At 38.7% G+C, this 23,589-nt stretch overlaps 1 protein-coding gene across 5 annotated transcripts in view; it reads left to right on the forward strand.

Annotated features, from left to right (window-relative positions):
* Window positions 1–23,589, forward strand: part of LOC124168454 (fibronectin type-III domain-containing protein 3A) — a 435,474-nt gene that overhangs the window by 305,933 nt on the left and 105,952 nt on the right. For 4 of the 5 annotated variants that reach the window (XM_046546704.1, XM_046546703.1, XM_046546706.1 and 1 more), the window contains one exon: window positions 16,560–16,599. The exons of the other annotated variant lie outside the window; for it this stretch is intronic. The gene's annotated coding sequence lies outside the window, so the exon portion shown is untranslated. The remainder of the gene's footprint in view (window positions 1–16,559; window positions 16,600–23,589) is intronic. 5 annotated transcript variants of the gene reach the window in all.

The raw sequence follows: 23,589 nt of genomic DNA on the forward strand, positions 1-23,589 counted from the left end.
TGCGCTACTGAATCATCCACGCGGTCAAGACGTCACCGTTCATCGTCGAGATGCAGCCTTGATCCAATCCCCCTGCTTCTTCTTTGTGGTCTCTTTGTTTCCGTGCACGCGTGACTTACGGCCAGCTTAGAAAGAGTCAGCCAGTCGATAGTTTTATCTATTTTTCAGTAGTCGAGACGTCGCCACGTCCTCTCGAGAGATATGTGTCGAGTTGTCGCAATATAGACGGAAGGCTCTTTGAGGGAGTTCGTGCTTTGTGAGAGTGAACTGTGGGTTCGCAAGAATGTGAATGTATGGCGGCGGGTATTGTGAGGTTGAGTTGGCAGGAGGATCTGAGTCAGAGGTTGACTTTCCTCCTTGTTTTAAAGGCCTGAAAATCGCCGGTTTTATTCGCCCTTTTATTTAAACCTTATTATATAATCTCATAAAAATTGATTGCCATAAAAATGATTTAATTATCATATACCGTATTTCTCCGAATATAGTCCCCCTCTGAATATAGTCCTCCCCCCCTTTTGAGGCTTCAGTTTCGGGAAAAGTTAAAAAAAATGCGTTTGAATATAATCCCCCCCTTTACTTTTACCACAGGCATTTTTGGAAAAAAGGGGGGACTATATTCAGACATATACGGTATTTCGATATCTTGCAATTACCTAGCGATATCGTCAGATAAGTAAGATGTGTTTCTATCGTATGATATCTACTTACTCTTGTATTTTTTCTTATCTTACGATATTGTGTTAAGATACGATATATCGATCTTACGATGATGTGTTTCGCTTATGGATTGCGTTTTCAACTGTTTACTATTTCCAGTGACTGGAGACCAAGGGATGCATAGTTACTGTTGTGCGCAGATAGGAATAATCCACTATTATTTTTAATGTCTGGATACCAAGTTTTTGGCTAATGAGTCACAATATTGATTATCTTAGAACCTAAATCAGACGAGCTTAATTTTACAATTACAACTCAATTTTAAACCATTTTCGGATTAACTATCAAGCTGAAATTTTCAGGGTAACTTAGAACCAGATGAAAATGCAATGTTCGAACTCTTTTATTATGATTTTAACTGTATCTCGATTGGTATTCAGAATTTAAAGTTAAATATGGAGATTAGTACAAAAATGGCCGCCAAAATCGGATGGCGGCGCTGCAAATAAAAGAAGAAGCAAAAAGGATAAGAGAGTCATAGCAACAAATTTGTTTGTATAAAATTTCATTGTAAATTGATCGAACAAAAATTTGCTTGTGTTCTAATTAGTTCGCGATAAAAACGTATGTTATAAAAATTGACATTTTTGTACTATTCAGAAAATATGGAGCATATTTATGATACATAACTCCAAAATTGTTTCCTAATGGCGTTCTTTCAAAGCTGAGCTGAATTATAGAAAATCCAACTTCAGACTTATTATTGAAAGCGGATTAATTTCTACCATAATTTAAACAGTAGATGCATTGCTAAGGCTGCATACTGGCCCAGACCTCTGAACAAACATAAACCAAATGTGTCTGGTACCAGAGGATGGCTCTGTGGGCCGAAACGCATCGTACGAATTAAAATATTGTAGAAAAGTGCTACCAGTTTTTATTTAAATAAAAAATAGTTAAATATGCCGAACTTACACCATATAACGACTGATTTTGTTGAACTTTATACAAGATCCATTGGAATGCATAATATCCATGGAAGTAACCGTTCAGGTTTTTCGTTCAATTGTATTAGGCTCAACTATGTGGAAGTTAACACGTTGCGTACCGGGGTAAGCTAATGTTTAGAATATAACTTTACCCAATCAAACGCTATGATGCATCAATTCATTATGAATAACGAACAACAACTGAAAACGTACTAATGAATACGTATTGTTCGCTTTAAAATTGTTTAGGTTGACGCGCCTAAATGACGAGAATCTTCGTCATCCGTCCGGAACGTTCGGGAAAAAAATTACGAGAATTCTCGATATCCGTACGTAACGTGTATACTCGAAAATGAAAGGGAGACTTAGTTGATTTCCACTGACTTATTTCGTCCGTACGACATGTTTCGAACCATAGAGGACCTTTTCATTTTCGAGTTCAGTTTTTTGTTTTAAACCCAATTATAAGAACGAATTAAACCACTTTATTCAATAATTTGAATTTCTGTTCCTGATTTTCGATTACCTCACATATGTTACGTATATTTTTGACCGAAGGTTTCCCGTTCTTTTCTGAAATGTTTGGCTAGTGATATGGAAGCCGCAATAGTGTTTAAGCCCTCCGGAACGATTGTCCTCTTCGGGTTAAGGAGTTTCCCGGGTCGAGGACAAGTGTACTCGTTCTGTCATTCAGGAAATACCGTTTCATTGAGTTCATTCATGTTAAATGCATTTTCTGTGCGTATCCGCGTGGGGTCCCCATGTTGAACGTCATCTAGTTGGCATTGAGCTTGCGCAACAAGCGACTCTCTGCGTTGATCGTATAGCCAAGCTTCTATATGGAGAGAGAGAGTGAATGGCTTTACGGCAAATATTGGCGTAGTGGGTATAACCTCAGGAGTATAAACTTACACAGAAGAGCGGTCAAGGTAGATGTGCAGTGACTAAAAACCCAGAGCCCATTTATAAAATTCCCAACTTCAATGTCATTATGCAAAACGGGATAGTGTCCTCCACCATTTAAAGAGTAGATGCGTTGATATCAGTGACCGTCATGGCAAAATTAGCAGTGCCGTACCGCACTTTCCTTAACTTTTTTAGAAATGTTATATTACTGTCTGTTTTTGTTACAAGTTATTATTTACATTATATTACAATTTTTTGTTTTGGTTACGAATTAGAATATTAGAACTTTCGAGGAAACAAAATTGATGAAAGCATTGACTATGATGTCTTTTGTTAAGCATTGCCAGAATAGCGTTGCGGCACCACCACCGGTTGATATCGCTAAATGCTGTTCCAGACCAGTATAAGCATATATACAAGATCCATTATCGCCTACTGCGAATGGGAACAAGATTGAAACGGCAGAATACGAGGTCACGTGATAGTTCTCGTAGCTGATTGATTAAAACAAAAGTGTTTGATTTCACGTCGTTTATTTCGATTGAAAATTTCTTTCCGCCAAATGAAATACTCGCGCCGTAGGAGAAGAATCAGGAAAACCTATATAGAAGTGTACCATTTTTATAACTGTTTCATTTCTAATGGAAGTCATGTTAAGACTGTAGATGATGTTTTTAATTAAGCTCGTGAACTACCGTTAGGTTTCCTTGATAGTCGATTACATATTTTGAATTCTTGTTTGGCATATCCACGAAATGAATCTGATAAATATCCGTGGATTCAATCTGTCTCTTTCGTCCTAATTTGACATATGTGATTATGCGTGATTGAGTTCTAATATCTATCCGTATTATTATTTTTTCGGTGTAGTTTCATCCATAATTATGTACCGACATGACTCTCTCGAATAGGTAAATTCCTACCTCGTGTGTGGCCCAGTCACGATTCACGGTTTACTCCAAAATTGTGTGTGGCTGATTGCTTAGATCATCCCGATGAATGGTCTGTTATTAATTCGAGATGCAGTTAAATCGTGTCTTGGTTCAGGAGATTAACCAATTATTAGCAGAACTTGGCGATTCGGGAGGTAGCGTGAGGGACTCACATTTTTTGGGGAAAAACGCTAACTGGCTTTGATTTTCTTGATTGACATGTTTTTACTTATGAAGTCTACCGTTGTTCTACAAGTCTAAATAAAAGAGTTTTGCTATATAATAGGGTAGTTTCCTTCATCAAAGAAAACGAAAGGCATTGATTGCGATTCGTTACCCACCATTAGTGTATTCATAATACACAAATTATTTGGTTTTTGAAATACCGGCTTTGACGAATGGCAAGGGTCAAATTTTATCCTCATTTGAAAAAGGCCAGATTAGCGCCCATGCGATTCCACTCCACGTGACGTCACAGGGACCTAGTTTCTACACGAGAGGATAGGAGTTATACATCGTCTGAGGTTACCAATGCATGCATGAGGCACAGAGCTCAGGGAAACATGTCTTAATAATCACCTACTAAAACTGGCTAAGGTCGGACATTTTTCTACGTATGATAAGGTATTAATAAACCTTTTTTAAGCCAAGCGCTACCATTCAGCAAGGTACTCAGCTACCCGCTGGAAACCTGCGACGTATCAGCGCTAAGCCTCGCCTCAAGGTCACCTCACCGGGCGGGAGGGGGAACCAGAAATACGACGTACGGAGATATTTCCCGGCATTCATACTTGAGCGTCGCGTTTTCGCGCGCTTGAAATTTTTCACTTTTCATTCAATCGCGAAAAATAGATATTGTCATTTAAAAATCTAAAAGCGTGAAATACGTACTCCAGGAGTAATAATCTTTCGATTAAGGCGATAAAAAAATAATAGGAAACCACCCTATTCCTAACAGCGCGGAATATCGTTGGAAGCAGAGATTTCTGGTCGTGGTAGAAAAAAATGAAAGGAGCTGCTTGTACTTTGGATTCCCTTATGTGACTAAATAGCGAGAAATGTAAATGAAAGAGTCGATTAGATCAACTTCAGCGAGTCATTTTTCCTATCGTGCATTATAATTGTAACTATGGACTTGTCAAACAAATTCCTCTTTTTCCTTTGGCCCAAGTCATTCCCTTAGAGTATTGGAATGCATTACATACACTCATAATAATTTTTTTAAATAGCTGTTTCATTTTCATTCCGTTTTAATATTCCTCCCTACTCTTCCTCTTTTATATTTTAAATGCATCATTATCCATAGTTAAATTATTCAGGATCAGTGCTAGGTGGCTTTGGCGTTGGCCGGCCTCGGTGGCGGCGGGTTTAAGTCCTCATTAGACAAACCAAAGGTCGTGGGTTCGATTCCCGCCTGGGTAAATCACCCTTAACCTGGGCATGGATTTTTTTGCCGGTTCAATTGTTAAATGTTATTATTAACCCCGATGTAAAGGCCGAATAGTGCTGTTTTCGGTGGTGTGGAAATAACATAATAAATTGCCTGCTCTGCATTTTATTTCATGAATTTTGTTTGGGTATTGCAAGAAATTGCCCCCTCCTTATGTGTTAACCGTGTGATTCAATATTTTTAAGGCAAGTTAAGTTTTTAATCGGGTCAATGTTTTCGTAACTGTGCTCAATTCTTTCATAATTCAGGTACCTGCGTATGGAAATTGCTATGTTTGTGCACGATGCGAGTGGGTGATGATTCTGAAGGGGTTTCGAAGAGTATTGATCATGCCTCTCTCAAAGAACCTTATTTTTAAACAATATTTATTATCATAGAAGTAATTTATACTAAACAAATGTCTCCGATGTTGTTTTTATCCTGAGTTTGAATGAGAAACTGATTTTTATCGTGCTCTAGCCGGTATTTAATGAGAACATGTTTTTTTTTTAAACAGAATAATATGTAGGAAAGAAAATGATTGATCCTTTGAAGATTTGATGCTTCAAATAAAGATCAGCCGACGACGCACAGTGGTCCGGATTCGGAAAAAGGTGGACAAAAATCATTTTTTCGACTTTCTTCAAACTCGCTAAGACTATACAAGTTATGCAGTAATATGTCTGGGGTATCACCTTTCATGCTTACTTTTTTATAAAAAAAATTGCTAGCTTAGATATATTGCGTCAAAGTAGCACTATTTCTAAGGAAACTTGATTTTTCCGTTTTTTCGAAAATTACGCATTTTAGATTTATTTTTGGCTTTACGCCGCCAATTATATTCGTAAACTAACTTTGCACTATAGTAATATAGACATTTTACTGTTATAAAATATATATTTCAACCTTTTAGAGATGTTGATGATTGCTGTAGAATTATTTGAAGGGGAGTAATTTTTTTCGAAAAAAATCGCATAAATGTTGAGTTATAAAAAAAGTGACGTCGATTTGCGCGGATTCGGCTATTTGTGACAGTAAAATACAGTATCATAAAGATATTAGTAAAGAAATCAGCTGCAAATCTGTGCGAGTTTGCGAATGACAACGATTTATATGCCTAGCCGTAGTAGACGTGAACGTCGACACGCTAGCATCAGCGCAGTGTAGGCACATGGTAAATTGTGTCTCCCAATGTTTCATGGGCCAGAATCACAAAAATAAGAATTTTAGCATTTTAAAACATATTTTATACTTTGTAATCATCCAAATTTTATCTGTATGTGGACCAATAGAATAATTTCGGAACAATTTGAATTAGGTTAAGCGCAGTTGGGACGCTGGGAGAGGAGATAAAATATTTTTTCCGATCGCTTCTCAGAACGACTTCAAGCGCGATTTGGTAATAGATTTAAGTAAATACGACAGGCTACATGCACTGCTACCGGGAAAATCCACAACCGTCTCCCTTTCTTTCAATCCGAAGGAGACCCGTTACCCGAACACGTGTCGGACCTCAGGGAAGTGGGAAGGGGTCTTTAGTCGGGACATTTTGCCATCTTTTGTCATCTTGCTATTTTGCCACTTGGCGCACCACCCAACTTGAGGTTATTGCTTTTCTAGGGTCGGTCTGACCTGTAAGTGAAGCTGCACGTGTTAATAGATGAGGTCTTTACCCTCCACCCGCTTCCTTTTGGACGGGTTTTATTGCAGGTCCGCCGCTAGTATGCATTTTCGCACAAAATCCAAACATTTCACATTTTCTTTACGGGGTCCAACCTTATCCCAACCAGTTATCCTGGGGAATACCCACATTTCCATGGGTAAAGATTACTCCTCTTTTTAACCCCATCCAAATTTCGGTCGAAACATTTTGGTACCCTTCAGTTTCAACTTTTCTGTCGATGTGAACACACCCATCACTAATTGCGAAGTCCTATTTTGGCTACAGTTTTTGTGATTTACAGTGATCTCGAAAAGAAGTTATAGTGTTGTGATAACTAAAAAATTGTGATTAAGTTATTTATTAGTTCCTGACAACCACATAAATAAGGATTATTGAGCAGGTATACTATGTTTAATTTATTTCCGTTTCTTGTTTTCGTTTTTTTAATTGGTCTGAGACGAGGCAGCGCTCTAATTTTCCATATTTTCCCTTCTATTTGATATTTAACCTTTTTAGAAAGAAGACTGTTGTGTAGCTTTTTGTAAACCTGTGTTTTATATTGTTGACTGTCAACAATGTCATGGGCATTTACGCGGCGAAAACTGCACGAAAAAATGCTGGAGAAAAAAGAGAAAACCATGGATGCTCGAAAAAGGAATTTAAATGCATATCTGGAGAGTTGTTTCAGATTACACGGAGATGAGGAGGCAAAACTCGAGCTTAATAATTTTTTAAACATGAAATTTTTTTATTCCTACGAGAGAAGATGGCGAGCTAGTTCGCAATCAAAATCTTAAAGACCCTTAAAGATCTTCCGGGGCCGGGGCCTTAAAGATCTTCCGCAGGAGGTTCGTGATCTCTTGTGCCTTGTCTACACTACAGACTTAACTTAAGTGACTTTACTTAAATATAATCATAAATGTGGTGCAGTAGCTACACTTGAGCTTTAAGTCGACTTCAGCACCGTGATTGTCTATATCGGGAAACAGTTATGTTGACAGATGAAGGTCTAGGAGAGCAATTAGTGATTCTTTGATCCATAGCGAAGTTTATTTGAAATAAACTTCCAATCTCCGTGAATTAACCATTTTGGATTTAGAAGGTTAAAAGGAAAGACCGATTTCAGTTCCTGAGGAATGCTATATGGCGAGAGGTGATGGAGCCAGAGGAATTTAGAATTACTAAGCGTGACTTCGTGGAATGACATATTCATAACGTAAACAAAAACACTTATTGCTAGTCAAATTCCACTGCTTTATTAAAACCATTGATGTTAAATTTCAACCATTAATTCCTCCCACGTCCAATGAAATCGCCACATCTTATCTCCCTCGGCATCCCTAGGACTAAAATTAAAGCCCTATGCAATAGTTCCAATAACAGTGTGTGGGAAGTTACTGAGTGCATTCGTTTACGTTATTTTCGATTATGACACCATGGAAAATAAACTGTTTTACCGGATCGTCTGCCGTCGTCTCATTGTCAGTCTTAAAATTCCTTAAAACGTTTCTAAGTTTTATTAATCGAGTTTCACCGTGAGCAACAGGCATAGCAATTAGTTTTCGCGGAAATAAAACCAACGATAAGATGAGAAACACTACAAAATAAATTCGTCGAATTAATAACCCCAACACTAGAAATTAACTAACGAAATAGAACGCTCAATAACCACGTCATAGAATACAGCACAACTTAGAACATAATCAAGGGGATGATTCAGGAGTGAGATGGGTATTATGCGCCATTTACAACACTTGAAGATCTTCAATCGTGTGGAAACAGTTGCCTACGCAATTTAAGTTGGGTTCTAAGATGACTTAAGTGGAGGTGTACTTAAATGAAGCTGGTGACACCTACACTACCAACTTAAATACAGAGCCAACTTAAGTAGTCACTTAAGTTACTAGTGTAGACCCGGCATTGGTCCTGCAAGAATCTCAAAATTCTTTGAGCGAATGCGAAGAGGAGGAGGGGTGGGATTCAGAAGAATCTGATGCTGAATAATACATAATTGTAAATTTCTGAGGAATTATCCATGCTTTTATGAGAATAAAAGAGTTACATAAATACTATTTTGATACTTATTTAATAATTACTTTTAGTCCATACAGAAGAATCTCACGAAATCTGGAAATCGCACCTTTTTAACGTTAGTCAATGCACCCAACAACCCTACTTTTAGCCGTTTTTTTGTCTATTGAGTACTTTGAAAGATCATTAACTCATTCTATACAACTAATTATCATTTATTTTCATATTTTATCATGATTACCGTTTATCTATGCAGTCAGCGTTACAATTAGCCCGTTAATAAGTTAAAGTTCCACGATATCGCATGAAATAAAAGTTTTTTCGTAAAAATAACTGCAGAAATAAAAATAGCTCGCCAAAAAAACATGAAGAAAGCAATTTTTAAAGACATCCAACCAAAATCTGATTTTTGTCCAACTTTTTCGCGATCCGGACCACTGTGCGACGTCGCGACGTATCGAGTTACGACTCAAGGCTAACCCTAATGGCAGCTGAAATGGAGTTTCTTTTAACCTGATAGGAATCCCGAGAGAATTTTATCCATATTATGGTGACGGAATTGAATCCTCGAACCCGTTACTCTGTAATAGCTCGCTACATTGCTCTGTAGTCACATTTTGAAGCATCACAAATGTGTTTACTTGCTTGTTCGCTCATTTTTGTACCTCTCAATATATTCATTTAGAACGTGAAGTTCTTATATTCAGTTGCGTGGTACGTATTTTTATCTCAGACAGTACATGTGTTTGAAAAAGTTCCGGGTAATGCATTATGATAAATAGATGGTCTTCACTAATTTTTTCATGTTTTGAACGGTCGTGATTTACGCGTGACCTAGATTTCTTCGAGATAGAACTTCGCGAGGCGCTCCCTTCCGTAATATTGAAACTTGCCCCGAGAGAAGGAAACTTTCGGCCAGCATGGTGATGTAGTTTTTTTTTAATGAGGCTTTTGTTTTCCCAAACTCTCTGTAGAATTCATAACATGGAGAGTGGTTGCTCACTGGGCTTTCTTTTTGTTATTATTCTAACAGGCGTTCGAAAAAGAAGGCATAGTCCCCTGTGGAAGGTGGAATGCCAAGAGATAAATACTTGGGGAAGGTAAAGAAGGACGCTACGAAGAACATTATTAGAAAAATAAATCAATTCTTCATCATCAACGTCCAACAATCCTTATATTGGTTCGACGCAGCTTTCCAATCAAATCTTCTGTCAGCCAATCTTTCCACACCCACGTATTTTTTCTCTTTCACATTCTTTTTATCTGCTCCATATACTTTTATTCGAGGTCATCCTCTTCCTTTCTTGCCATCTACTTATCGATGACGATTGCCGTGCTGTGCTCGACGATTGTCGTCATTTGGCTATCATGTATGTACGTATGGCCGATTAGATTTTTCCGTCTTCTTATCAAGAATTTATCGAGGATTCTCTCCTGCTCTTCTTAGGACTTCCTCATTACTTACTCTGTATATTCATTTGATCATTCTTTTGTAACACCACATTTCGAAGGCCTCTATCCTTGATTTCTCCGTTGCTGTCATTGTCCATGCCTCCCTTCCGTAGGGGAGCATAAGTGCTCCAAATGTGAGTCTGCAGTGTACCAATCATGGTTCCCACTGTCCCTTTCTGGGATTTTTCTTCCTCTTAGGAAAATCTTCTCGGGATGGTGGTAGATAAATTGCGTATGCTTGGTTTCGCTATATAGTGGGCCCTTTTCGCTCTGTAGCGTTCAGGTGTTTTTCCCCGTCCCCTTCCTTCCGCTCCTATCCCCTCCCAGAGGCGTCGGCGGGCTCCCATCGCGGCGGCGCCTCTAACCTTTTTCCTTCCTCTACAGCCCCTCCCCGGGTGACCGGGTGTATAAGCCACGGGCTTGGTTCCTGGCCCCGGTGCGTTGTAACCTCTAAGGGCTCCCATGAGCCCTCATTCTCTGTACCAATCATGGATCGCTGTGCTTTGAAAATGAATCCATTCAAGATATCTGTCTGTGACCATTCTTCATTCAAGAACGCATCGAGCTTGTTTACCCTGCGGGATTTTGAAGCAAGTACCGGATGTTTTGGTGCTTCTCTGCTTGTGTTCTGATATTCCATCTTTCAGTTTCAGATAGGCCCAGTTGAAAAATATTCGACTAGACCAGCTGTTCCCAACCTTTTTTCCTCCCGTACCCCTCTAAATGTATATAACTTCTGTTGTACCCCCAAAAATGTAACGTATACATTTTATTACATGAGTTCATTACTGGTAGGTGACACTTTTAGTCATAAATAATTGAATAAATGGAAACTTTGTTTAAAATACCTCATGTAATATGCATACATATTTCCTGGTTAAGAGATACATTGTTCCTGGCGTCCGCTGTTGCCGATTATTTTCGGCGTACCCCCGATTGTTTCGTACCACCAGTTGGGAACCGCTGGACTAGACCAATAACAACCAAGAATAACATCGTTTGGAGAGTATGTTCACAGTTTATGAAATAAAAGAGTATAAATATAATTATATATTTGAATGGGTTGGAAGGCAAGGGGTACAAGTGATTTTTCCTTTCCGTACAGAGTTAGGTACAGAACTTCGGCATAGAAAACAAGCGAGATCAATTAGATAGTTAGTAGTGCATTTTATTTTCCACTCTATGTCTGCACAGAACAGACACTCACTCGTTTCCCTTGGCAACCAGTTTTTTGTGTATTTATTCTAATAATTAACTTTACCTTACTCTGTTGAGAAAAAAATCACTTGTACCCGTTGGCTTCCAACCCACTCATTTAATAAGTGGGTTACATATTTGGACTTAAAAACGTTTTAGTTTTCTTATATCATGTTGAGGCTTGTTAGATTGTGAATTTTGGGATAAATTTACATTTATCGTAGGTACAGCTGTCGTTTGGAATGCGGAATTGTAACCTGTCTCTATTTTTTTAATATCCATTCTTCAATTACAGCCTTGATTGGGAGAATTCGTCCGCCTCTAGGTTTCATACGTCTTCACGTCTGGTTTTTCACTCTGAGATTCTCTCTCCCTCTCGCCGGGACAGTTTATTCCATCAAATTCGCATTCTCTATGATTCGTCGCGGGGATCTAAATTGCTTGGCCTGATCGCAGTTTGTTATCTGACGCCGCGCCGTCCCACGAGCCGGGCTGTAAAAAAATCGCAGCGCCTGTGTTTGTCTCGGTCCGTCAAAGCCTGCGAGCCATCTGTTGCCCCTCTGACGTTAGGAACGAGGAGATCCGTGACTTGAGATAAGGCTTAAGTCAAATGAAAGTGGAAAACATGTAGCGAGTGAAGGTTTTTACTTGTTTTCACAAACCAGTGAAACCTTTGAACTCTCGTTTGTCGCCATGGACAGAAGATAGCGTCAGTATTGGATTGACCTCTAACATTGTCGGTCGCGGCTGTGCTTCGTTTGTTTGGAATGTGTGAGTAATTGTTCAAGTGGGATTCAAGGTATATTTACATTATGTGGTCAAGTTTGATGTTAGCTCTAACCTCACCTATCCAAATAAACCTTCCGGTTGAGTCCCTGGATGCATGGGCGTACCCAACGAGGGGCAGGAGGGGGCAGCTTCCCCCCTAGAAACAAAAATCGCAAATGTCTTTAAGGAAAATAATGATTTTCAAGCAAATAATTTTCAAAACTAATAAAGAGCTGTTACAGTTTCCTTTAAATGTTAATTTCATTCGCCTCTTTCATAAATCTTACTTATAACTTGAACAACCATGGGTTCCCCCCCTCCCTAGTTTTTATCCTGGGCACGCTCTTGCCTGGATGAGTGATTGATATTGATGAGATTTTTCTCGATTTGATTGCTTTTTATTTCGATTAACAATCGACTGATAGAAAAATAGATTTTGACCTGCATTTTTCCATCAGTATTATTGTGAACGGGAAAAGGGAACTCCAAGTTTTTTGGGTAGACAAGCGGACGGAGGTGATCCTTCAAATGTTCCTCGTAAACCTACCTTAACGTTAACTTGAACAATAAAAATATAGATATCCCTGGCGGACCTTTCCTCTCTGTCCTTACCCAACCGTGTCAGTTTGCTCGTGTTTCAAGTTCGTTAAACCATAGAGTAAGTATATATACTTACTCTATGGTTAAACGTTTCCCGATGCGAAAAAGCCCCATGCCTTTATCTTTCGAGCGTTCGGACTAGTTTCTTTCGCCAAGGGGAATGCGTAATAACTCTTGGGATGACGTAGTCATCTTTCCGACAGGAATTCGAAATGAGTGTCTTACGTATGCACACACTTCGGGAAGAGAAAAATAATATCAACCACCCATGTTGATGTTCTTCTTTTTTTATTTCCTCCGCTCATGTCTTGCCTCCCATTCTATCCCAGCCTAGCGGTGAGTCACCGTCCTTTTGAATTACCGGGACGTGGTATGGGCGTGGATCTCATGAATGGGTGACGCAGGAATTGAATAGGAAAGGTTCGTTTTTTTTCAATAGAGAAGGGAGTGGATAAAAAAATTTTTACATCCCGACCAGGTATTATTTTTTTCCTCCTCCTACCCGTTTTCAAATCATTTTTTAAATATTCTTTCCTTGTTCAAAGGGAAACAGTTCTTTCCCAACGTCGAGTCTTATGTCTTATACCCTCCTCGTTTTAAACCCCACTCGTTTGAACGAAACAATGCATGCTCAGTGTGAGGTTGAAAAAAATATTTCGTAAAATTTTCTCGGGATCGCCTTCAGGTCAGGAACTGCCTAACTGACCTGACCCGTTGGCGATTCCGAGAACATTTTACGAAGTCTATTCACCGGGAAAGCGCTAAATCAAAAAAAAACTATTTCACGTTTTTTTGGACGAAGAGTAATAAGAATTTACGTTTGCCTTATAAATAATTTTTCACATTTATTGATATTTATTTCTCATAAATTATTGCGTGTCGTATTGAGTATTCTGCACTCATTTCTAATATACCTAAGCAGCAATACGCTTTATTCTTTGAGTGTTTTGATATGATATCGTCATCCGTACCTTGTAAAAGACTTTTCTCTAAGGGCGGAAAATTGAAAGTGCCCGCCCACAATCATCAAGAAAGCATCTCAATCAGTTTATCTTTGTTAAAAGTTGGAATTTAATTAATATATCGAGGTTAATTTTTCTTCGAGGGGTAAGTGGATGGAAAGAACGATAAAGAAAGACATCGAATGAAGTATATGGAACAGTTAGAGAAGGATGTGAAAGAGAAGAAATTCACAGGTTTGAAGAGATTAGCTGATAGGAGAATCGAGTGGAGAGCTGGGTCCAACCAATTGTATGGTGCTTGACCACTGATGATGACTGTAAATATTGAGATTTGATTTCATAATGCGTTATGAAGTAGTTAAGAAATTCCTCCCAACGCAGCGTCGGCCTAACAACATGAAGACCACAGCCCGGTTGGAAAGCCGAGAAGAATTCATGTAAATAAACTATATTCAAAGGTCAATTCCAAATCAAGTTGTAATAGTGTGGTTTCCTATTTTTTATTGCCTAAATCATAATATTCCTGGAGTACGTATTTCACGCTTTTAGATTTTTAAATGACAATATATATTTTTCGCGATTAAATGAGAAGTGAAAATTTTCAAGCGCACGAAAACGCGACGGCTAAGTATGAATGCTGGGAAAAGCTCGTGTGACGTCATTCTGTTTCCGGCTTCCGCCGTGTGAGGCCACCTTGGTGCGAGGCTATGAGCGCCGCTACGATGCAAGCTGCGAGCAGGTAGCGCTTGGCTTAAATAAGGATTATTAATACCCTATCAAACGGAGGAAACTTTCCGACCAAAGGCTATTTTAATAAGTGATTATTAAGAGATGTTTCCCTGAGCTCTGTGCCTCATGTATGCTTTGGTAATCTCAGACGATGTAAAACTCCTATCTACTCGTATAGAAACTAGGTCCCTGTGACGTCACGTGGAGTGGCATCGCATGGGCGCCAATCTGGCCTTTTTCAAACGAGGTTAAAATTTACCATTAAATCTCGTCTAAACTGGGATTTCTGAAACAAAATAATTTGTATGTACAGTAATGTTGGGTAACGAATCGCAATCAATGCCTTTTGTTCTCTTTGATGAATGAAAGTACCCTATTCCGATTAGAATCTCAGTAGTAATTTTTTCGTTGATTCGGGTCATTCTTTTCGGGAGTCGTGGTAGTGAAGAGATGATTCGAGGCGATCACGCAGGGATCATGCGGTGGCTGTGGAGGCGCTTGGCCGTGGACGCAGAGTGGGAGGGGGAGTTGGCTGGCCGCTGGAGGGCGTTCACTCCCACAGCCAGGCGACGACTAGTATGGGCCAGAAGAGACGAGGATCCAGACGTGGAAACGGTGCGAAACCATATCGGGCGCGTCTATAAAAATCAGCACTCTGCTAATGCCTTGTTAAAGCAGACTATCCAACGGTGAATATAGAATATGGAGCTAATATGAGAACATTTTTTAACGAATGGATGACTCAAAGGCTGTTTGTAAAATATATTTTTATTTTCAAAACATTTGTGCGCGTGTAGTCACTGAAATTCGTCTCTACCACAAAATGAGGGTCCGTATGTAATGTTGATTACTTGAAACTTGTTTGTCTTTATACATGAATAATTTATTTTGATTGTTACTACGGAATGATTTCCTCAATGAGTAGTCTTTTATCTCTTTTTCACTATCTTCTTCTCAAATCCAAGCAATACCTTGGCTACACAAAGTACCCAAGTTGCATGTCTTAAAATGTAATCCAAAAAATGTATTAACCTCGACAGCATAAGATCCTGTTGTCAGACGTTACAAATAGTATTTTTTTTTGCTGGGGCGAGTTTAATAAAATATATTTTAATGAATGAAAGGATAACTAATTGGCATGAAATTACTAGATTATTTTACACTGAAATACTTATGCATACAATTCCGTAGACGAAAATTCGAACACACGTTCAAATGGAAGGAAGATAATGGATATAGTACGGTTTTAGAGGACAGATCTCTTCCTTTCTATTTGTCTTTTTTGGTTAAAAACTTTTTGTTTAAATCTTGTGCTCTTATATTGTAAATTTCTGGTAAAGTATATGTAAAAAAGTATAAAGTAGACCCGTATCAACATTTTCCTGTATCTCAAATTTTCACTCAAAATAAAATTTAAAATGTATCAAAATATTACCTCAATATTTTCTCAGCTTTCAATCTATCATTGATTTTGATTTTAGCCTCGGAAGAAAAAACTGTCTCGGATCTACTCTTTGTACCTACTATGAAAATTTAAAAGTCATAACTCATATTTTAACCTTATAATACGTCCACATAAAATATCAAATTCGTGAGGGCGGAAGGGAGTGATATGTCTTCTTAGAAGTGGCGTGTAGATAAATAATGGTCTAAACATGGAAAATTTTCCACCGTGACCGAGAATCAAGCCTCGAACTTTCCACTTTCCATATGAATTTTTTAACGAATTTCTCAGTACTTTATTGATTGCTAGTTGTCATAATTATTCGTCAGAAAAACATTGTAAAAAGTTTTTGGGTTCCATAAGATTCCGATTCCTGAGTTATTGAAGTTCCCTTACTCAAGTTCCAAGTTGGGGATCATGTTAGTATTTGTATGGTCTTTACATCTCTCATCCTAGAGTCATATTCGCGTTGATGATGTTAGGTGAATATTTTGGCCAGAAAAATCTCTCTCCGAATGGCTAGATCATTTCCTTCATGTATTTTTGCTTAAAGCTCCTCATTATTGCATGTACTCTTTATCTCATGTCTTTGCCAACTCACTCAACTGAATGAACAATTTTTTTAGCGCTTACCTTTTTGGGAAGTGGGATGTAATGTGTCTTGAGAATGTTTTAAGTTTTTTTTACGGCTTTTTTATTTTTGACATTAATTTATCAAATTTTATGATATTAATGTGCTATTTATTGTTTTTTTCTTTATTAATGTCATATCATATAATTTTGTTTTATAACTGTTACAGACTCATGTTTCGTTTGGGTGCCTGGAGGATTCATTATAAAGTGAGTTTTGACTCAGTATTTTATATTTTACTTTATTTATATTTTATTATTATTATTCTGATGTTAAAATTTATTATTTCAAAATGGAAAATTGTGAAAATTAATGAAGAATCTGAGTTTTTCCCGAAGAATGACTTAAATGAAGTCTTCTCGTCTGTCTAACCGGGTTAGGGTCTGCATATTGTACGCCGACGTTTCGTTAGACTTTCCTATGATGAATTGTTGGGAAAGTATCCCAACGAAACGTCTGCCTTCAATATGCTGACTTTTACCCGGTTGGAAATCCAAAAAGTATTCATTTAAGTGAACAATAATGTATATTTCTTAAAAGTTATTTTTGGGTTCATCAGCTCATACAATGTCTTAAGGATTTCTGGAAGTTTCATTTGTAATAATTAACGTATTCGATGCAAAATTAGTAGAATTCAATCTAGTGTTTGATTCAATAAATAAATCTATGACAAAGCTATACTACAAATTAAATTTGGAGGAAATATTTTTGTTTACTTTTCATTTGATAAGCTCCTCTGGAAATGTTTGCTCGTTTCATATCTTAGGCGGTGCCTATTATTATTTATGGCCCTTCATATCAACGAACGTCATTTCATTTTCCTTATTCTTTCGAAGAACTTCATTTTAAATTAGTGAATTGAGTCTTTTACCTGCAAATTTTAGTACTAATTATTGTAGAAATTAACATACGCTTTATCCTAATTATTTAAACCGATTCAGGCATGATGCAGTGGAAACGGTGCGAAACCATATCGGGCGCGTCTGTAAAAATCAGCACTCTTCTAATGCCTTGTTAAAGCAGTCTATCCAACGGTCAATATAGAAGATGGACCTTATATGAGAACATTTTTTTAAGGAATGGATGACTCAAAGGCTGTAATTGGTTAAAAAATATTTTTATTTTCAAAACATTTGTGCCCGTGTAGTCACTGAAATTCGTGTCTACCACAAAATGAGGGTCCGTATGTAATGTTGATTACTTGAAACTTGTTTGTCTTTATACATGAATAATTTATTTTGATTGTTACTACGGAATGATTTCCTCAATGAGTAGTCTTTTATCTCTTTTTCACTAATATCTTCTTCTCAAATCCAAGCAATACCTTGGCTACACAAAGTACCCAAGTTGCATGTCTTAAAATGTAATCCAAAAAATGTATTAACCTCTTGAGGAAGGGCGAAGTATTGAAATAAAAGGTACTTGAACATTTCCACAATTATTTAATGCGTACGACGCGTTTCCGCTCACGCTGGCACCATTTGGTACAATACTTTACATTAGTCTTTTACCAGATGATGTCTCCTTGAGCCGAAACGCGTCGCTTTAATTAAATAATTGAGGAAAAGTAGAACTGCCTTTTATTTCAAAATATACTTATCACGTGACACGATCGCCTCATTGGAAATCTAAGAAAATTGTGCCTAACGGATTTTTACGCTTTACAATAATACCTTGTATTGTTTTACCCCGTTTACAGCTACTTATCGTAACGTAAATTATTATGAATCAGGCCAATTAATGAAATTTTAACTGTAGGAATTCTTTATATAATATTTATGATCCAGTCATTGCTGTTGCCATCGGCTGTTATCTCCAGTTATAAATGAATCATTAACGATGATAGATCATTTTCGAAAATAATAGAATAAACATCGTAAGGTTCACTAATACATTTAATACAGCAACACCCAGGTTTCATACGTACGTTTCCTTCAGGACCTGAAGATGCAACTATGAAGGAACTGAAGATGTAACCATGTACGAAACCTGGGTCGAGCTTACTTTAATATATTAGTGAACCTTGCATATTTTATCACATAGTTACATCTTCAGGTCCTGTAAAAACTGAAGTTAGTCCAGTGGCGTAGCCAGGGGGGGGTCCAGGAGGTCCCCCGAATTATAAAAATACAATTATTTTTCCTTTATTAAAGAAAAGAAAATATTGAAAAATTATAAATTTACATAATATTTCTTTAGCAAATGAAGTTTTTCGATTATGAAAAGGGTTAAAATTATGTATGATCTCAGGTTTTCCCGGAGTATCAGTTGCAGAAAAGTTTCTCGGGTTTTCCACCGGTTGATATCGTCCATGTCTCCCAACGTTTCGATCCGCGACTTGCTGATCATCCTCAGGGGATCTTCCGAATGAGATTATCAATTATGAGAGTTAAAATTAGTTTAAAACCCTCTACTTAGTACCCTGTTTTTCAAGAATTTCCCCCCTGGTTTTGGACCTTCCCCCCCCCCAAACGAAATTCCTGGCTACGCCACTGAGTTAATCTTTTTCACGGATTCTGAAGATGTGACTATGCACGAAACCTGGGTCGGGCTTTCTTAAATATATAAGATAACCTTACAGAGTTTATTCTTCTATTTTTTTATGATGGAAAGGTTTCGCACAATGGAAACGAAACCCTAGGGCGGGTTCGCGGGGATACACTCCTGGGGCAGGGACTGTAAACGCTAGCTTTTCTCCTCTGCACCCAGAAGGGGAAGGACGGGAAGGAGCAAGGAAGGAGGCGCCGCCGCGATGAGAGACCGACGACGACTCCGCGGAGGGGATAGGGAAGGAAGGGAAGGGACGGAAAATCCCGCACCGTCACAAAGGCGGGCGGGCCCTATTAACAGCGAAACCAATCGAAACGCAATTAATATTCTACCAATCCTAGTGGATTTTCCTATGAGGAAGAAATATCCATCGATCGAATCGGTAGATAAGGTTTCGCACAGTTAAGCCTGAAAGTTAAGCCAGTTAGAGATCATTTTCATTCGGTATTACTGGTCCTGTAGTTTTTCGTGGTGGATCAGAAAATCGCCTTTCCAGTTTGGAGTCTGGTATTGAGTTGAATGGAAGAGGCTGTGTGGAGATAAGGGACTTGTCGTCGTGCGCCTTGGCGTAGGTCGAAGAAAGTGGACAAAGAAGCCCTATTGTGTCTGCCAGACGAAATTGATGCAACACGCTCCCGAAGCGTGTCCCCCCTTCTCCTTCTGCTCCCGGAGCAAGATGGGTTAAGCGTGTTGGGTTAGACAAGGTCTGGGAGACGTATCGCTCTATCGTAAAATCTCCGGATGCTTAAATACAGGGTGTTAAGGCCGCTTTACACGGGGCACGGAATTGCGCAGGCTAGAGCTGCATTAATTTCTAAAATGGCGCGGAATTGCGCGAATGCATGAACGGAATTAGAACAGGGGCTATTTTGCCGTCTCGCATCCACGCATTCTCGCATGTGTTTTAGCAATTCACAGCTTTAAGGCCGTTTTACACGGTACACGGAATTTCGCAATCTGACGTACCTGCGAAGGCGCAATCAAATTTGCGTCGTGTAAAGCGGTGAATTGCTAGAACACATGCGAGAATGCGTGGATGCAAGACGGCAAAATAGCCCCTGTTCTAATTCCGTTCATGTATTCGCGCAATTCCACGCCATTTTAGAAATAAATGCAGCTCTAACCTGCGCAATTCCGTGCCCCGTGTAAAACGGCCTTAACACCCTGTATTTCAGCATCCGGAGATTTTACGATAGAGTGATACGTCTCCCAGACCTTGTCTAAAGGCCGTTTTACACGGGGCACGGAATTGCGCAGGCTAGAGCTGCATTAATTTCTAAAATGGCGTGGAATTGCGCGAATTCATGAACGAAATCAGAACAGGGGCTATTTTGCCGTCTCGCATCCACGCATTCTCGCATGTGTTCTAGCAATTCACCGCTTTACACGACGCAATTTTGATTGCGCCTTCGCACGTACGTCAGATTGCGCAATTCCGTGTACCGTGTAAAACGGCCTTTACAGGAGATATTTGCAATACTCCAGGAGGTGGTATGGGAGACAATTTTATGAATTTTTTTGTCCAATAAATATGCAGCATTTTTCGTCTATGAACATGGGGTCGCCACTCCTTAGCACAGGGCCGTAACTAGGAGTTCTGTCAGCGGGGGCAAAGAGCAGTTTCTTCTGATTCTCCCCTGATCCCCCCTCATTCACCGTCCCCCACCACTAAAATATAATACATCCGTCAACTATATTTTTGAGATGCGGTAGATTTGAGATTGAAATTACATACCGTGTGTTTGCTATAAAGAAATTTTGTTGATATTATTTTTAATAATTTATAAATAAATAATTATATTTAAATAAGTTTAAAAAATAAGTATTTTAAATAAACTTTTCATATTTTACCCCCCCCCCCCCCTGAAATCTAACGCACGAGGCGCATGCCCCCTCTGCCGTGCCCTTTCTGCCAGCCTTTTCGATATTTTATTTAATAATGTCGATTTTTAAGGAGATTAAATAATAAAGGTCGGACGAAAGCGTGCGATTCTAATTGTATTGAATAATTAATATTTGAGCTTAATTAAACGTGAGCTTTGAGCGATCATCAGCAATACAATCGCGCAGTATTTCCAGGAAACTAAGCAATTAAGTTGCCACCTACTTTTCACGAGTTAATGACGTCATAAGAGATCTGGCTCATTCATTTGTTCCGAGGGAAACCTCCTGACCCCTGGGGTGTCGATGCCCCCTTGGGGTGGGTTTATGAGCCACCTTACCCTTCTGCATTGCACGCTGACCTCTTCGTTATGCCCTTCACGTTTCGGATTTCGTGTTGTTTTTGTTTCCTCGCGCCGCCTACTAGTTCCCATGGTGCGTCACGTCTGGGTCCTTTCCGGGCTTCCTCTACCCCCTAAAACCCTTTTATTTTTTTGCACTCGCGTCCTGGGGAGATTTTGTGGATACTGCGGAGAAGTCCCTAGGGTGTTGTGACTTTGAATTCGTAAAATAAATGACGGTTCTGCCAGCAGGGGTTGTCGCAGGTGCGCGTTGACCGTAAAGGAGCGCAAGGACCTAGGTCAGGGGTCGGCAACCTGTGGATCCCCGGAACAAACTCCGCCTCCGAGAATATGTCCAGGTCCCCCTTCCCCACTTCTCCTATGCGCGTGGTTTCCAATGGGGTAATCAATGGTACAAATTTCTTATTGCCTCCTCAAGCAATCGCAACTATCTTTCCGCTGATTTTTTTCAGGTACTCAATGAGTTTCCAACCAAACCTATTTGCTTCAATGTCACGATATATCATCCTGTAAATATGAGATATCGCGACATATAACCCGATATATCGCAAGCATTCTACGGTATCACCACCAAGTAGTGCCACCGAATACTGATGAATATAAAATGGATCGACCTTGTAAGAAAGGGAAGAGAATAGGGTTTTTAGATTGAATGACATTCTGACATTCTGAATTACTCCCTATCGATGTTTATTTTCAATTGTATTCGAGGACTTAGGTTGATGTAATGTGATTATATTTATTGATTACCTTATGTATCATATTCATATCTTGGCGGAGATTTTTCAGACCCTGTTCGATCCTTACTTGAGTGCTGTTTGGAGATCACTTCAAGTGCGGCATTCCGTCCGTCACGTGGGACGTTAAAGCTGTGGTCCCCTTGGTGGCAAGTCAATGCCGACGTCGAGTTTTTCCCCACTCTTCCTTCCCTATCCTTCCATATTTTAATATAACCTAAGATCTCGCGTGCATCCTCCAAAAGTCTATATAGTACCTCGTGAAATTGGTTTCAAAGCTCAAGTCATTGTCAAGAGGCAGTGAATGCGTCTATTATCCCTTTGTTGCTTTAAAATTGTTTTTGAAGCACAGAATTACTCTCTTGAGACTACACCTACTTGACAAATTGGTTCATCTTCAATTGCTTTGGCCGATAAATCCGTAACCATTGTTGTACTACACCATTTGCAGATCCTTATAATGTAGTTAGGTATTATAATAATTTTATTGCGTCCGTATTATTAAATACAACTGTTATCTCACATTCTATATCAAATTCACTTTCCGCTAATCATATTTACCATAATATAATTTTTAATTCGCTTTATCCATACTTTTTTTTCGCTGTGGTCGGTGTTTTATTCCTAGGAAATATATATAGTTGTTATTACTTGTCGCAACGTTTCTAAGTGTTCATTTTATTTAGGAAAAATTATGTTTAGGTATAATACTGTTTAAATATTAGTATTTAAATAAACATCCTATTATTTTCCGTGGAGTGAATTAAGAGATTACTTCATCCTAATTTTTTAAAAAATTGAAACATAATTATTGATTGATAAAAAAGTTATGCATAATATGCCGATAAAATTATTTAAATGCTGAAAATTCCCGTATTACAGCTGCAATCGACAATAAGGAGTTTAATCGTCTATATTCACATTACATCAACCGTTTTCGAAAGCTGGCGAGGTTATTCATTGGTGTATATATTTGGTTGAGAATACATTACCGTGCCATTGACTCCTTTGGTAGGTAGTATCTTTACCGTCTCTCGTTTTTGTTCTCTCTAGGATTCATTGCACCCGGAGCTAGAGGGAGAACGACCTCTGCCTAGCGCCTAGGTTACTGACCTCGTGACCCAGGAAGAGTTGGCAGAGTTCGGGAGAGCTTAACAAAGTTTTGTTTCTCCTCGAGAAATGATCATGATTACGGGAACAATTCGATTAAAAGGGCAGTTTATTTTTCTCTCCGTGATCTTTATACGATTTTCCCGGGTACTACAAATTGGAAAAGCTCTCAACGTACTCGGAATTAGGAGGTATGGCGTTAGTCCTAGGTACCGTCCAATCGTACCGACTTCCGTATCAAACTCATAAATTTTAAACGCAGGGTTTGACTCCGTGCGACTATTATGTGATTATTTGATATTATTCATCGACTCGTTAAGCTTGTTTTCACGTACGTGAAATTTGTAAATAATCCTTTAAGAAAATGTTGTTATTTAATTGGCAAGAAACCTAAGGGCATTATTTTAGATATTAAAGAGTGTAGTTGGAACAGTGGACCGTAAAATAGCTAGTTTCGACTCTTTAATCTCCCTCATTGAGACTTGAAACTAGTTGTGTGGACGCCCTATCTCTAAGATTTACGCTTCGGATTGAAATTTATTCGACCTTGGAGAACGGA

Source organism: Ischnura elegans, chromosome 11 (genome assembly GCF_921293095.1).
Source record: "Ischnura elegans chromosome 11, ioIscEleg1.1, whole genome shotgun sequence".
NCBI classification, from domain to species: Eukaryota; Metazoa; Arthropoda; class Insecta; order Odonata; family Coenagrionidae; genus Ischnura; species Ischnura elegans.